This window comes from Procambarus clarkii, chromosome 17, assembly GCF_040958095.1.
Source record: "Procambarus clarkii isolate CNS0578487 chromosome 17, FALCON_Pclarkii_2.0, whole genome shotgun sequence".
Classification (NCBI taxonomy): domain Eukaryota; kingdom Metazoa; phylum Arthropoda; class Malacostraca; order Decapoda; family Cambaridae; genus Procambarus; species Procambarus clarkii.
Genome location: NC_091166.1, coordinates 39,228,198 through 39,244,277, shown reverse-complemented (window position 1 = coordinate 39,244,277; position 16,080 = coordinate 39,228,198).

Sequence of the window (16,080 nt, the reverse complement as noted above, 5' to 3'; positions counted from 1 at the left end):
ACAAAACACTTCAGGAAGTATAGACGACAGGAGGTAAACAAAACACTTCAGGAAGTATAGACGACAGGAGGTAAACAAAACACTTCAGGAAGTATAGACGACAGGAGGTAAACAAAACACTATCGACCGTATTTAGGCTCCAATATGATGCAACACTTAACTGGTTACCCGAATTGTTTTTGCTTTAAACTAAAATTCATTTTATATTTTAGCTTTGAACTCTCGTCAATTTATTTTTAATCCTGAAACAAAAATAATAAAAAAAGTATCAAAAAAACAGTGTGGCGAGGCAGAAGGTGTTGCGCAAGTATCGACAATAGATGGAATAACCCGACTTCTTCCAGTTATAAACGCCGGTATCCTCGCCTGCTCCATCGACAGCAAAGACCCTACACTAATAATCAAATTTATCCCGATCGGATGAGTCGAGATTCGAACCCAAAATCCCAGGAATCGGGGAGGAAAATTAAGCCACTGAGCCAGCGGGAGAAATGGCGGGGAAATAAGCCAGGAAGAGGAGGTCTTTTGTTAAGGGTGATGATGGTGGATGGTAATGTGTCTGTCTGTCTGTCTGTCTGTCTGTCTGTCTGTCTGTCTGTCTGTCTGTCTGTCTGTCTGTCTGTCTGTCTCTCTGTCTCTCTGTCTGTCTGTCTGTCTGTCTGTTTGTATCTCTGTCTCTCTGTCTGTCTGTCTGTCTGTTTGTATCTCTGTCTCTCTGTCTCTGTCTGTCTGTCTCTCTGTCTCTCTGTCTCTCTGTCTGTCTGTCTGTCTGTCTGTTTGTATCTCTGTCTCTCTGTCTCTCTGTCTCTCTGTCTCTGTCTCTCTGTCTCTCTGTCTGTCTGTCTCTCTGTCTGTCTGTATCTCTGTCTGTGGCTTGTGTTTATGGGTCTTGATTTGCGTTTCTGTCTTAATTTCTGTTTGAGACTTTTGTTGTTATTATTATTAAAGCGTAAGACTGTCTGCTGGATGGGTGGTTTCTGAATGTTGGTCTGTTAAAGTGTGTTGTCTCTTAATCCCCGCCTACGGTAATATTCCCCACCCCCCCTCCCCCCACCACCGATTTAGGACTCTCCAGCAAGTAATTTTCCCTATTGTTAAAATGTAATCCCTGTAATTAGATATTCTTTTTCGATGCGTGCTTTCATTTCTTCCCCCTCACCCCCCCCCTCTCCTCCCCTCCCCTCTCCTCCCCTCCCCTTCCCTCGTCTCCCCGCCATCCTCTTGATTCTCCCCCACTTCCCTCTACGGTCACTCATTAATATCGTATTATCACCAACTTTCTCCCCCATTAATATGCTTCTCTCTTGCTAACATGGGTTTCTTCCCCCGCCAGTTGTAGCCACCAACCCGTTTTTTCTCCCTATCACCACAACTGATACCCCCTCCCCCCCCCTATAACCACCATCCCATTCTTCCCCACCACTCCATTTTTCCCCGTCTCTCTCTCTCTCTCTCTCTCTCTCTCTCTCTCTCTCTCTCTCTCTCTCTCTCTCTCTCTCTCTCTCTCTCTCTCTCTCTCTCTCTCTCTCTCTCTCTCTCTTCACATCTTGACACCTCTTTCCCCTGCCAGCTAATTATCTTCCCCTACTCGCATCCCAACACCAACATTCGTCATCTTTTTCACCTGATTTCTTCCCTATCTTTGACCATTTCTCTCCCCACGCTGCAAAAACGAAGTATTTTCCCCCCCATCAGCACTGGATTATCTCTCCGCCATAACCGGAATTTCCCCCTCATCACTGAGAGAAATTTCCCTCCTCTGCGTGGTTGTAGTTCCCTCCCTCCCCCACCACCCACCGAAATCTCCCCAGCTTTCTCTCCCTCCCTCCCTTTAAGCCATTGTGTGTTTAGGGATGGCGGGGGAGGGCAGGGAGGGATTGAGCAGTTACAAGGCCACCTGTTAGGGCCACCCTGATGGACGCCGCGGGGGGGGGGGGGGATCATCCCTAAGTAGGGGAATAGGAGGGGAGGAAGGGAAGGGTGGCTTGGGGCAAGGGAAGGAAGGATGGGGAAGGGAGGGGGGGTGAGACTAACCCATAATCTTGACTTTTTAGTGGCTAGGGATTTGTAGGGATTAGCCCTGGCGGCGGGAGGGATGCGGTGTTTTGATTAAGGAAGCATTACAGCCGGCATTACGCGTCTCTCATTTTTATTACCGGGCGGGGATGACAAGCCGGGATCTAGGGAGATTCTGCGGGGAGGGTGGCCGTCGCCACCCACCCGCCTGGGGGAAGATTTGGGGAATTTTCCCCCATGTGATTTTTTTTTTTATCTTTCTCTGTTTTTGTTTCTTTTAATTTTTCATGCTATAGCGCCTCTTGTGAATATATTCTCGGGGTTTTGTTCTGTTTTTTTTTAAATTGTTTTACGGTGTTTTATAGTTAAGATGCCAAGCATCTTAACTACCACTTAACTACCACTACCTCCCAAGTGGTAGTTAAGGTGCCAGGGAACACTGTATCAGTGGTGGTGGTTTCTCATAAATAAATGGTTTGTGTCAGTATTATTTGCAGTGTAAATACTGCTGCTATTAAATCTGCAAATTAATAATATGCATTGTTAATTTTAAGCTTATAAATGACAAAAGAAAATGATTAATGAGCAACAAAAGAACAATAAATCTAACCATGTATCTAACATATATATTAATAGATCATAAATCACTGACATATAATCCAGAACACATCAGAATATTCTCACACATAGTCTATACATATTTAAAATCAGATCATACAGGTCATATTTAATAATAATTATTTTTTGTATACATAACTTGGAAGTAATCGACAATATTTCATGAAAAAAACACCTTTTCCAAGACGTGTATATTGTCTGGTGTTTCTCTAAGTCAGGCCTAGATCCTCCAGGAAGTGGGAAGAGTGGAAACGGAAGGGGTTGCGGGGGGAGAAGAGAAAGAGAGAAAGAGAGAGAGACAGAGACAGAGACAGAGACAGACAGACAGACAGACAGACAGACAGACACACAGACAGACACACAGACAGACAGACAGACAGACAGAGGGTAAACTGGGATAACATGATAAATCTCATAACTTACATTATCCACAAACCAAGATTCCTACACACTCCTTTTCTCCATTGAGTTCTTGCAATTACTTCCATTATTTACCCTAATGTCAAAAAAAATCAACCATTACAATTATCTGCCATTAACCTTAAGTACGAAAAAAAATAACCTGAAATAATCGAAAATGATCTTTAATCAAGAATAATCTGATTCGAAAATAATCCGAAATAGTTAAAAATAATTTGTAATGATAATTAATTTGTCTTCCTCCATCCTCAGGCTATTGTGTACGAAGGTCAGGACAAGAACCCGGAAATGTGCAGAGTTCTCCTCACCCACGAGGTCATGTGCAGGTACGTCACGGTGACCTTTGACCTTATCTGGTCCTGTGTGACCTTATCTGATCTTCTGTGACCTTATCTGATCCTGTGTGTCCTTATCTGATCTTCTGTGACCTTATCTGATCCTGTGTGACCTTATCTGATCTTCTGTGACCTTATCTGATCCTCTGTGACCTTATCTGATCCTCTGTGACCTTATCTGATCCTCTGTGACCTTATCTGATCCTCTGTGACCTTATATAATCCTCTGTGACTTTATCTGATCCTCTGTGACCTTATATAATCCTCTGTGACTTTATCTGATCCTGTGTGACCTTATATAATCCTCTGTGACCTTATATGATCTTCTATGACCTTATCTGATCCTCTGTGACCTTATCTGATCCTGTGTGACCTTATTTGATCCTCTGTGACCTTATCTGATCCTGTGTGACCTTGTCTAATCCTCTGTGACCTTATCTGATCCTGTGTGACCTTATCTGATCCGGTGTGACCTTGTCTAATCCTGTGTGACCTTATCTGATCCTGTGTGACCTTATCTGACCCTGTGTGACCTTATCTGACCCTTCACTGTCCAGTTGACCTTCGCTGGTTTCATCACACCTCTCTAGGGAGTCATCCTCAGCTTCTAATCATACGAGTATGATTGTATGAAGTAATCATACTTCAACATGTCAAATATACTTTCTTTTTAACCCATTATATTTTAACAATACTGAATAAGCTTAAAGCTTGATTTTCGATCAAATATCACAAAGTGGTTTGTTTAGTATTGGTAAGATCTGATGTGTTTCTCTCAATATCAGTGTGTTTTAAATTCATTACAATAATTAATAGGTGAGAAAAAATTATTAAATATGTGATGCACTAAATATATGAAATTTAGAGAAACAAATTCCTAGTGTTGTATCGTCTGCTATGACGTACATTGTGTGAAAGTTTCATTGAAATCGGGTGGAAACTAACAGGCTGATTTAAATGCTAAAAAGGATATTTTGAAATTTGAATTTTCCCGCCAAGAATTCCCCGCCAAAAAACCCTCAACGAACAATATTCTGGTATAAGGAACTTTGTGCATACTTGTCCCCCGACTTGTACTGAATTAATGTGATTGTGTTTTTGGTCTATATATTGAGGGAACAAGGCTGAAGGTACAGCAACAGCCGGCGACACTCCGGGTACAGTAAGGTACAGCAAGGTACAGCCGGTGCGTTGAACATTATCGTCCGCTCCACGTGAGAATGAACAACTTGATCACAGTCGGCCCTCAAGCGCTGTAGGGTCTTCACAACGTTAGCTGACAGAGGAACAATAGCCCTTACTGCTGGGGTTCTGAAACTGGGGCTCGATATAGTGTTTATGTATATTACAAAGTTGCTCTACTGTCTAGAGCAAACTGAAAACATATACACGCTCTAGCAACCTTTGGCACATACACAAACTAGAGAAAACCCCAGTTTGAAAACCCCGCCTCGCGAGCGGCCAAGATGGCAACTGGCCATTGATAATATTCTTGACAGAAAAGGAATTTCCATTAACGTGAGGCTTGTAGAGTTTACCCTGGCCAGCCCCATACTCTGGAAGACAGGAAGAGGGAAAGGGGGCAGATAGAATAGGGGAAGATAGAAGAGAAGGGATAAAAATAAGAACAGAGAGAACAGACAGGCAGCCAATTTAAGCAACAGAGTGAGTGAGTGAGAAAGGGAGAGAAACAGAAAGAATTTGGAAGAGACAGTGAGAATAAATGAGGAAATAAAGGTAGCAGAGAATGAAGAAAGAAGAGAGCTCACCTGTTGGGAGGCAGCGGCTGGTATCATAGCTACCCACCATCCCTACTGAGGATTATATTACCACTAGACAATGGAGGGACTCACACTCCCCTCACATCCATTTGGAGTCCATTTTACCCTCCCGGAAAGTGCTATTGAAAACACGGACCGACTCCACGTTTTAATTCGTATTTAATTTTGGCCCTCATTCATCCTCGTCATTCAGGCTATAATCCTGCATTTTACGCTGCAAGGGGGAAATGGGCGATGTGTTGAGGGCCTTGCATGGTGGGCCCCTTGGTGTGTGTGGCCCGGGCCCCCTTGGTGTGTGTGGCCCGGGCCCCCTTGCTGTGTGTGGCCCGGGCCCCCTTGGTGTGTGTGGCCCGGGCCCCCTTGGTGTGTGTGGCCCGGGTTCCCTTGGTGTGTGTGGCCCGGGCCCCCTTGGTGTGTGTGGCCCGGGCCCCCCTTGCTGTGTGTGGCCCGGGCCCCCTTGCTGTGACAGGCAAGGGGCCCTCATTGGTGGTGAAGATCAGAGGTTTCCCCTTGCTGGGTAAGTCTACACACCTGTATGGTTCCACCTGACACACCTGTATGGTCCCACCTGACACACCTGTATGGTCCCTCCTGACACACCTGTATGGTCCCTCCTGACACACCTGTAAAAGAAACTTTTAGAATAATAAATACAAAAGTCACCATCTTGCTGTAGGTGTCATTTTAATAACTTGAACTTTGAACTTTGTATTAGATGAACTTTCTATAGGTTTAGAGAGACGAAAAGTTCACTACAACGGGTCTGAAATGGCTGGTGATTTGACCCAAACAAAATAAACAAAATTTGAAAATTTAACAAAACTTTTTTCTGACAATCTTTGGGAGAAAATTACATTTGAGTAGAATTGAGAGTTCTCTCCATCTCTCCCTCTCTCTCTCCTCCCTCTCCCTCGGTGTTCTCCCTCACTCTCCCTCAGTGTTCTCCCTCACTCTCCCTCGGTGTTCTCCCTCACTCTCCCTCGGTGTTCTCCCTCACTCTCCCTCGGTGTTCTCCCTCACTCTCCCTCGGTGTTCTCCCTCACTCTTCTCTCCCCCTCTCTCACCTACACCTCATCTGGTGGAGGGTAACAGGATACATTGTGTGGTGCTCCCCATATTGCGGCCACCTGCCGCTTGCGACCACCCGGCATGTTGGCATGTTGGCTCACTATGTGGCCCTGGCTGTGGCCTGGCTGTGGCCTGGCTGTGGCCTGGCTGGGGCCTGGCTGTGGCCTGGCTGTGGCCTGGCTGTGGCCTGGCTGTGGCCTAGCTGTGGCCTGGCTGGGGCCTGGCTGTGGCCTGGCTGTGGCCTGGCTGGGGCCTGGCTGTGGCCTGGCTGTGGCCTAGCTGTGGCCATGCTACCTATGGCCTGGCTATCATCTCGTATGATATCGCATAGCTCTACTGTTCCTACTGTTCTCTACTCTAGAGAACTCTACTCTACTCTGTTCTCTACTCTACTACTGCTACTGTTCTCTACTCTACTACTGCTACTGTTCTCTACTCTAGAGAATGATAACAGTGGAGCTGAGAGAACGATAACAGTGACTAAGAAGTGTGAGGTGTATGAAGATGTAAAGGTTTCGACTCACCCCACCTCACAACACGATACAATAACACAACACAAACCATCAACAGGTTTCTTAAAACCAAAAAAAATACTACAAAACATCAAGATAAGAATATTTAAACCGGAAATAAGCACAAACCACTGAAAGAAAAAACGCATAACATAATCACAGTCTTTCCCTAATCACAAACGGATATAATATGCCCACCTTTTTCAACTCACTTAAAAAAAAAATCAACTCATTCTTACCTACACATACAAGGAAGAATGAGCGCAGGCTTGCGTTGGCGTACGGTGCGTATTCCGTGTGCGTAGGGAAGACATTCACGCACGCTAGGCGCCAAATTGACACACGTCCATTACGCCGTGCGTCGGACGCATTTTTTGCCTTGTTTGGCATTTAATACAATCAGGATTGTGCGTTACATTCTTCAGCTGTGCGTAACTTTCCTACGTGGGAGAGAAAATGATGGTGATGAGGGTGTTTAAATCGATAGTGTGAGAAGGAATGGTGTCTTTACGAGTGTGAGGGGACGGAGTGGTGACGCAGGGGGGGGTGGGAGGGAGTTACGGAGGGAGGGAGGGGGTGACGCAAGGGGGGGGGGAGTGGAGGGGGGCGTGATTGACAGGTGGGGGGCAAGGTGATGGGCCGGCGTATAGTGGCGTAGATCACGAACTGTACGTGTGTTCCTGCCTTTCCTTTCTCTTCCTTCCCAGTTTCCTAATTTCTCTTCCTTTTTCTGTGGTTTGTGTTCTTCTTCCTCGGTGCTTTGGTGTTTGCTCCTTTTCTCTGCTCTGCTTCTCTTCCCTGCCCCCCCCCCCCGTGTCCTTGTTCCTCGACCCTCTTCTTGCCGGCTCCTCTACCACATGACTGGGATAGACTCCTCGCACGCACGCAAGGACACGCACGAACACACTCAAACACACGCACGCACACACACAAGGATACACACGCACACACGCACGCACACAAACACGCACGCACACAAACACACGCACGCACACAAACACACGCACACACACAAACACACGCACGCACACAAACACACGCACGCACACAAGGCCAGCAGAATGTATGCTCGCATTTACGGAATCGTTAGTGAGCTTCCCGGTGACTAGGTTATTCGTGTGGACCCCCCCCCCCCACACGCACAACTGCAAGATGCCAGAAATGGGATCAGGAGAACGAATGGCCAGTTCACGATGAAGGGAAACTACCTCCCTATAACGTCCAGAGAGAAAAAGACCTGTGAGTGGACGTAACACCAAACCTAACTCTAGAGGCTCATATATAAAAAGAATAAGGTCAGCCGCATACTCTCTTGAGGTTATCTTGAGATGATATCGGGGCTTTAGTGTCCCCGCGGCCCGGTCCTCGACCAGGCCTCCACCCCTAGGAAGCAGCCCGTGACAGCTGACTAACACCCTGGTACCTATTTTATTGCTAGGTAACAGGGACATAGAGTGAAAGAAACTCTGCCTATCGTTTCTCGCCGGCGCCTGGGATCGAACCCAGGACCACAGGATCACAAGTGTAGTGTGCTGTCCGCTCGGCCAACCGGCTCCTCCAAAACTCCCTCTGGCAAAAGTCAGAACATCATTCAGAAACATGAATAAGGAGGCTTTTACATCACTGTATACCGCCTATGTGAGGCCAGTCTTGGAGTACGCCGACCCATCCTGGAGCCCCTTATCTAAAAAAAAAAAAAACATGAAGAAGCTTGAAAAGGTGCAGAAGTTTGCACCGAGACAATATTCAATTGTATTTAAATGTATAATATGTATGAACTATCAATTTGTCGGGTAACTTTACGTAGATCACGTAGAGTGTTTTATTGTGGCAATGTTTGCAGGCGAGGAGTCACAATAACGTGGCTGAGGTATGTTGACCAGACCACACACTAGAAGGTGAAGGGACGACCTCGTTTCGGTCCGTCCTGGACCATTCTCAAGTCGATTGTCTTTTGAACAGTGATTGTGGCACTGTTCCTTGTGGCACTGTTCCTTGTGGCAGTGTTACTGGATTATTATTATTATTATTATCAGGGGGAAAGCGCCAAGCCATTATGACTCTATAGCACTGGGAAGGGATCAGGATAAGGATTTGGGATGGGACGGGGGGGGAAAGGAATGGTGCCCAACCACTTGAGGACGCTCGGGGATTGAACGCCGACCTGCATGAAGCGGCCTATTAATCCTGGCAACAAAACAGCACAGTGTGGCCGGGAAAAAGCTTGGTAGAGTTGTCTCTCTCCCAGGAGAGAGCTCCAACACCGTGTTCGCTTGCTCCATTACCTCCTTCAGAAATATTAATACCTACTCGGCCCAAGTCCTGTCTACGCCACCAGGAGAAGGACGGGGGGGGGGGGAGGAGCACCCTTAAGGGGGGGGAGAGGAGGGGGGATACAACCTGAAGGGAAATCCCTGTGTATCTTGAGGTTATCTTGAGATGATTTCGGGGCTTTAGGGTCCCCGCGGCCCGGTCCTCGACCAGGCCTCTACCCCCAGGAAGCAGCCCGTGACAGCTGACTAACACCCAGGTACCTATTTTACTGCTAGGTAACAGGTGCATTCAGGGTGAAAGAAACTTTGCCCATTTGTTTCTGCCTCGTGCGGGAATCGAACCCGCGCCACAGAATTACGAGTCCTGCGCGCTATCCACCAGGCTACGAGGCCCCTACGTGTAGGTTTCATTTGTTCACTATCACTAATTTCCGTGTGTGTGTGTGTGTGTGTGTGTGTGTGTGTGTGTGTGTGTGTGTGTGTGTGTGTGTGTGTGTGTGTGTGTGTGTGTGTGTGTGTGTGTGTATGTATTCACCTAGTTCACCTAGTTGTGCTTGCGGGGGTTGCGCTCTGCTCTTTCGGCCCGCCTCTCAACTGTCAGTCAACTGTTTCTACTACTACTATTTTTTTTTCCACACACCCCAGGAAGCAGCTCGTGACAGCTGACTAACTCCCAGGTACCTATTTACTGCTAGGTAACAGGAGCATAGAGTGAAAGAAACTCTGCCCATCGTTTCTCGCTGGCGCCCGGGATCGAACCCGGGACCACAGGATCACGTGCCCAGCGTGCTGTCCCCTCGGCCACCGGCTCCCTCCAGCGCGCGCGCGTGTGTGCGTGTGTGTGTGTGTGTGTGTGTGTGTGTGTGTGTGTGTGTGTGTGTGTGTGTGTGTGTGTGTGTGTGTGTGTGTGTGTGTGTGTCCATTTAGGTCCTGGGGATTACCCTGAGACCACAATTAGCTTAACTCGGACCACTCGCCAGATGCCATATTTTCGGGGGTGTCTTATGACAGTCCGTCTGTCTGTCTGTCTGTCTGTCTGTCTGTCTGTCTGTCTGTCTGTTCCTCTGCTGGCCTGTCCGTCCTCGCCTGTCTCAGCCCCGCGAGAAGTCTTCCTCTGGATGGAAGAATAACAGCTAATTCAAAGTTACAGCCCCGCTCCTGTGCCAGGTAAGTCCACTACGGGCTCGCCATAGCCCGTGCTACTTGGAACTTTTTGTTCCCAGTAGCTGAATCTTAAACAACAACAACAACTAATTGCTCCTGTCGTTCTTTGGCTGCTGGCGTGAAGTTTTGTGATCTAACCTCAGAGAAAAGCTTGTTTTTATAAGTTTTCTGTGTGCGTGTGTGTGTACTCACCTAATTGTACTCACCTAATTGTGCTTGCGGGGGTTGAGCTCTGGCTCTTTGGTCCCGCCTCTCAACCGTCAATCAACTGGTGTACAGATTCCTGAGCCTATTGGGCTCTATCATATCTACATTTGAAACTGTGAATGGAGTCAGCCTCCACCACATCACTTCCTAATGCATTCCATTTGCTAACTACTCTGACACTGAAAAAGTTCTTTCTAACGTCTCTGTGGCTCATTTGGGTACTCAGCTTCCACCTGTGTCCCCTTGTTCGCGTCCCACCAGTGTTGAAAAGTTCGTCCTTGTTTACCCGGTCGATTCCCCTGAGGATTTTGTAGGTTGTGATCATGTCCCCCCTTACTCTTCTGTCTTCCAGTGTCGTGAGGTGCATTTCCCGCAGCCTTTCCTCATAACTCATGCCTCTTAGTTCTGGGACTAGTCTAGTAGCATACCTTTGGACTTTTTCCAGCTTCGTCTTGTGCTTGACAAGGTACGGGCTCCATGCTGGGGCCGCATACTCCAGGATTGGTCTTACATATGTGGTGTACAAGATTCTGAATGATTCCTTACACAGGTTCCTGAACGCCGTTCTGATGTTAGCCAGCCTCGCATATGCCGCAGACGTTATTCTCTTTATGTGGGCTTCAGGAGACAGGTTTGGTGTGATATCAACTCCTAGATCTTTCTCTCTGTCTGTTTCATTAAGTACTTCATCTCCTATTCTGTATCCTGTGCCTGGCCTCCTGTTTCCACTGCCTAGTTTCATTACTTTGCATTTACTCGGGTTGAACTTCAACAGCCATTTGTTGGACCATTCACTCAGTCTATCCAGGTCATCTTGTAGCCTCCTACTATCATCCTCTGTTTCAATCCTCCTCATAATTTTTGCATCGTCGGCAAACATTGAGAGGAACGAATCTATACCCTCTGGGAGATCATTTACATATACCAGAAACAGTATAGGTCCAAGGACTGACCCCTGCGGGACTCCACTTGTGACGTCTCGCCAATCTGAGACCTCACCCCTCACACAGACTCGTTGTCTCCTGTTGCTTAGGTATTCCTCTATCCACCGGAGTACCTTCCCTCTCACTCCAGCCTGCATCTCCAACTTTCGCACTAGCCTCTTGTGTGGCACTGTATCAAAGGCTTTCTGACAATCCAAAAATATGCAGTCTGCCCACCCTTCTCTTTCTTGCCTTATTTTTGTTGCCTGGTCGTAGAATTCAAGTAACCCTGTGAGGCAGGACCTGCCATCCCTGAACCCATGTTGATGCTGTGTTACAAAGTTCCTTCGCTCCAGATGCTCCACTAGTTTTTTTCGCACAATCTTCTCCATCAGCTTGCATGGTATGCAGGTTAGGGACACTGGCCTGTAGTTCAGTGCCTCCTGTCTATCCCCTTTCTTGTATATCGGGACTACGTTAGCTGCTTTCCAAGTATCTGGCAGTTCCCCTGTTGCCAGTGATTTGTTATACACTATGGAGAGTGGTAGGCTCAGTTCTCTTGCTCCTTCCTTTAGAACCCAAGGGGAGATTCCATCTGGGCCTATAGCCTTCGTCACGTCCAACTCTAGTAAACACTTCCTTACTTCCCCACTGGTAATCTCAAACTCTTCCAGTGGTTCCTGGTTAGCTATTCCCTCACTTACCTCTGGAATTTCTCCTTGTTCTAAGGTGAAGACCTCCTGGAATTTCTTATTCAATTCCTCACACACTTCCTTGTCATTTGTAGTGAATCCTTCCGCCCCTATCCTTAATCTCATAACCTGTTCCTTTACTGTTGTTTTTCTCCTAATGTGGCTATGCAACAATTTAGGCTGAGTCTTTGCCTTGCTTGCGATGTCATTTTCGTATTGTCTTTCTGCCTCTCTTCTCATCCTGACATATTCATTCCTGGCATTCTGGTATCTTTCTCTGCTCTCCAGTGTCCTGTTATTCCTATAGTTTCTCCATGCCCTTTTACTTTGCTGCTTAGCTAGCCTACATCTTTGATTAAACCATGGGTTTCTCATCTTCATTTCTCTGTTTTCCTTTTGGACTGGGACAAACTTGTTTGCTGCGTCCTTGCACTTCTGCGTGATGTAATCCATCATATCTTGGGCCGTCTTTCCCCTGAGCTCTGTTTCCCATGCTATATCTGTTAGGAATTTTCTTATCCCCTCATAGTTTCCCTTTCGGTATGCTAACCTTTTGGTTTCGGTATCCCTCCTCGAGTTCAATAACCCTTCTTCAATCAAGTACTCAAACACCAGTACACTGTGGTCGCTCATTCCTACTGGGTCCTCAAAACCGATTTCTCTTATGTCGGAGTCGTTCAGAGTGAAGACTAGGTCGAGTCTCGCTGGTTCGTCATTGCCTCTCATCCTTGTGGGTTCTCCGACATGCTGCGTTAAAAAGTTGCTTGTCACCACCTCCAATAGTTTGGCTCTCCACGTATCCTCGCCTCCATGCGGTTCCTTGTTCTCCCAGTCAATCTTTCCGTGATTGAAGTCGCCCATGATGAGCAGGTGGGATCTATTTCTGCAGGCAGCAGAGGCTGCCCTCTCAATTATAGTGTTAACTGCCTTGTTGTTGTTTTCATACTCTTGACTGGGTCTCCTGTCATTTGGTGGAGGGTTGTATATTACTGCTACTACTATTCTTGGTCCTCCCATTGTTATGGTGCCTGCTATGTAGTCTCTGAACTCCTCACAGCCCGGGATGGCCATCTCCTTAAAACTCCATTCCCTTCTCATGAGTAGGGCCACTCCGCCTCCTCCTCTACCTTCCCTCTCTTTCCTTATTACTGTATACTCCTGGGGAAACACGGCATTCGTTATGATTCCAGAGAGTTTTGTTTCAGTGAGTCCGATTACATCTGGGTTAACTTCTTGTGCTCTTTCCCTTAGTTCACTTGTCTTGCTTGTGATCCCATCTATGTTCGAGTACATCACCCTGAAACTGACTCTCTTCTGCTTCTTTTCTGGGGGGGACCTTTGGGATCTGGGGTGAGTGGGAGCTGGGGGGACCTGGCACGGGGGGATTGGTGGAGGAGGGAGGGCTTGGGGTGGTGGGGGAGAGGGGGAGGGTACAGGGGGTGGATAAGAGGGGGAGGGTACAGGGGGTGGGTAAGAGAGGGAGGGTTGGGGAAGCATGGGGGGAGGAGAGGCTGTGGGGGATAGGGGAGATGGGGGGGCTTGGGGGGAGAGAAAAGGGTGGAGGGCTTGGGGGGCGTGGGGGAAAAGGGAGGGCTGAGGTGGGTGAGGAAGAGGGGAGGGTTTAGGGGAGTGGGGGAGAGGGGAAGACTTAGGTGGGGTGGGGGAGAGTGGGGGGCTTAGGGGGGAGGGGGAGAAGGGAGGGCATGGGGGTGGGAGAGACGGGAAGGCATGTGGGAGAAGGGAGGGCATGGGGGATGGGGGAGAAGGGAGGTCCTGGGGAGAGGGGTGAGGGGGAGAAGGGGGGTGAGTGGGGGGAGGGGGGTGGGTGGGGGGAGGGTGCCCTAGGTGGGTACTTAGTGGGGGGCTGACAGGGGATGGGGCAGGTTGGGTGTCTGTTGGGTGTGTGTGTGTCTGTGTCTGTGTGTGTGTGTGTGTGTGTGTCTGTGTGTGTGTGTGTGTGTGTGTGTGTGTGCGTAATTTACTATTTGTACCTGCGGAATCGAGCTATTTAGCTCTTGGACCCCGCCTTTCTGGCCAATCTATTTTTCCTCTGTTATGTTTACTACATATATTTCTCTCTAACACGCACGCACACACACACACACACACACACACACAGTACTTGAGTACTGTGTATTGAGTACTTGATTGAAGAAGGGTTATTGAACTCGAGGAGGGATACCGAAACCAAAAGGTTAGCATACCGAAAGGGAAACTATGAGGGGATAAGAAAATTCCTAACAGATATAGCATGGGAAACAGAGCTCAGGGGAAAGACGGCCCAAGATATGATGGATTACATCACGCAGAAGTGCAAGGACGCAGCAAACAAGTTTGTCCCAGTCCAAAAGGAAAACAGAGAAATGAAGATGAGAAACCCATGGTTTAATCAAAGATGTAGGCTAGCTAAGCAGCAAAGTAAAAGGGCATGGAGAAACTATAGGAATAACAGGACACTGGAGAGCAGAGAAAGATACCAGAATGCCAGGAATGAATATGTCAGGATGAGAAGAGAGGCAGAAAGACAATACGAAAATGACATCGCAAGCAAGGCAAAGACTCAGCCTAAATTGTTGCATAGCCACATTAGGAGAAAAACAACAGTAAAGGAACAGGTTATGAGATTAAGGATAGGGGCGGAAGGATTCACTACAAATGACAAGGAAGTGTGTGAGGAATTGAATAAGAAATTCCAGGAGGTCTTCACCTTAGAACAAGGAGAAATTCCAGAGGTAAGTGAGGGAATAGCTAACCAGGAACCACTGGAAGAGTTTGAGATTACCAGTGGGGAAGTAAGGAAGTGTTTACTAGAGTTGGACGTGACGAAGGCTATAGGCCCAGATGGAATCTCCCCTTGGGTTCTAAAGGAAGGAGCAAGAGAACTGAGCCTACCACTCTCCATAGTGTATAACAAATCACTGGCAACAGGGGAACTGCCAGATATTTGGAAAGCAGCTAACGTAGTCCCGATATACAAGAAAGGGGATAGACAGGAGGCACTGAACTACAGGCCAGTGTCCCTAACCTGCATACCATGCAAGCTGATGGAGAAGATTGTGCGAAAAAAACTAGTGGAGCATCTGGAGCGAAGGAACTTTGTAACACAGCATCAACATGGGTTCAGGGATGGCAGGTCCTGCCTCACAGGGTTACTTGAATTCTACGACCAGGCAACAAAAATAAGGCAAGAAAGAGAAGGGTGGGCAGACTGCATATTTTTGGATTGTCAGAAAGCCTTTGATACAGTGCCACACAAGAGGCTAGTGCGAAAGTTGGAGATGCAGGCTGGAGTGAGAGGGAAGGTACTCCGGTGGATAGAGGAATACCTAAGCAACAGGAGACAACGAGTCTGTGTGAGGGGTGAGGTCTCAGATTGGCGAGACGTCACAAGTGGAGTCCCGCAGGGGTCAGTCCTTGGACCTATACTGTTTCTGGTATATGTAAATGATCTCCCAGAGGGTATAGATTCGTTCCTCTCAATGTTTGCCGACGATGCAAAAATTATGAGGAGGATTGAAACAGAGGATGATAGTAGGAGGCTACAAGATGACCTGGATAGACTGAGTGAATGGTCCAACAAATGGCTGTTGAAGTTCAACCCGAGTAAATGCAAAGTAATGAAACTAGGCAGTGGAAACAGGAGGCCAGGCACAGGATACAGAATAGGAGATGAAGTACTTAATGAAACAGACAGAGAGAAAGATCTAGGAGTTGATATCACACCAAACCTGTCTCCTGAAGCCCACATAAAGAGAATAACGTCTGCGGCATATGCGAGGCTGGCTAACATCAGAACGGCGTTCAGGAACCTGTGTAAGGAATCATTCAGAATCTTGTACACCACATATGTAAGACCAATCCTGGAGTATGCGGCCCCAGCATGGAGCCCGTACCTTGTCAAGCACAAGACGAAGCTGGAAAAAGTCCAAAGGTATGCTACTAGACTAGTCCCAGAACTAAGAGGCATGAGTTATGAGGAAAGGCTGCGGGAAATGCACCTCACGACACTGGAAGACAGAAGAGTAAGGGGGGACATGATCACAACCTACAAAATCCTCAGGGGAATCGACC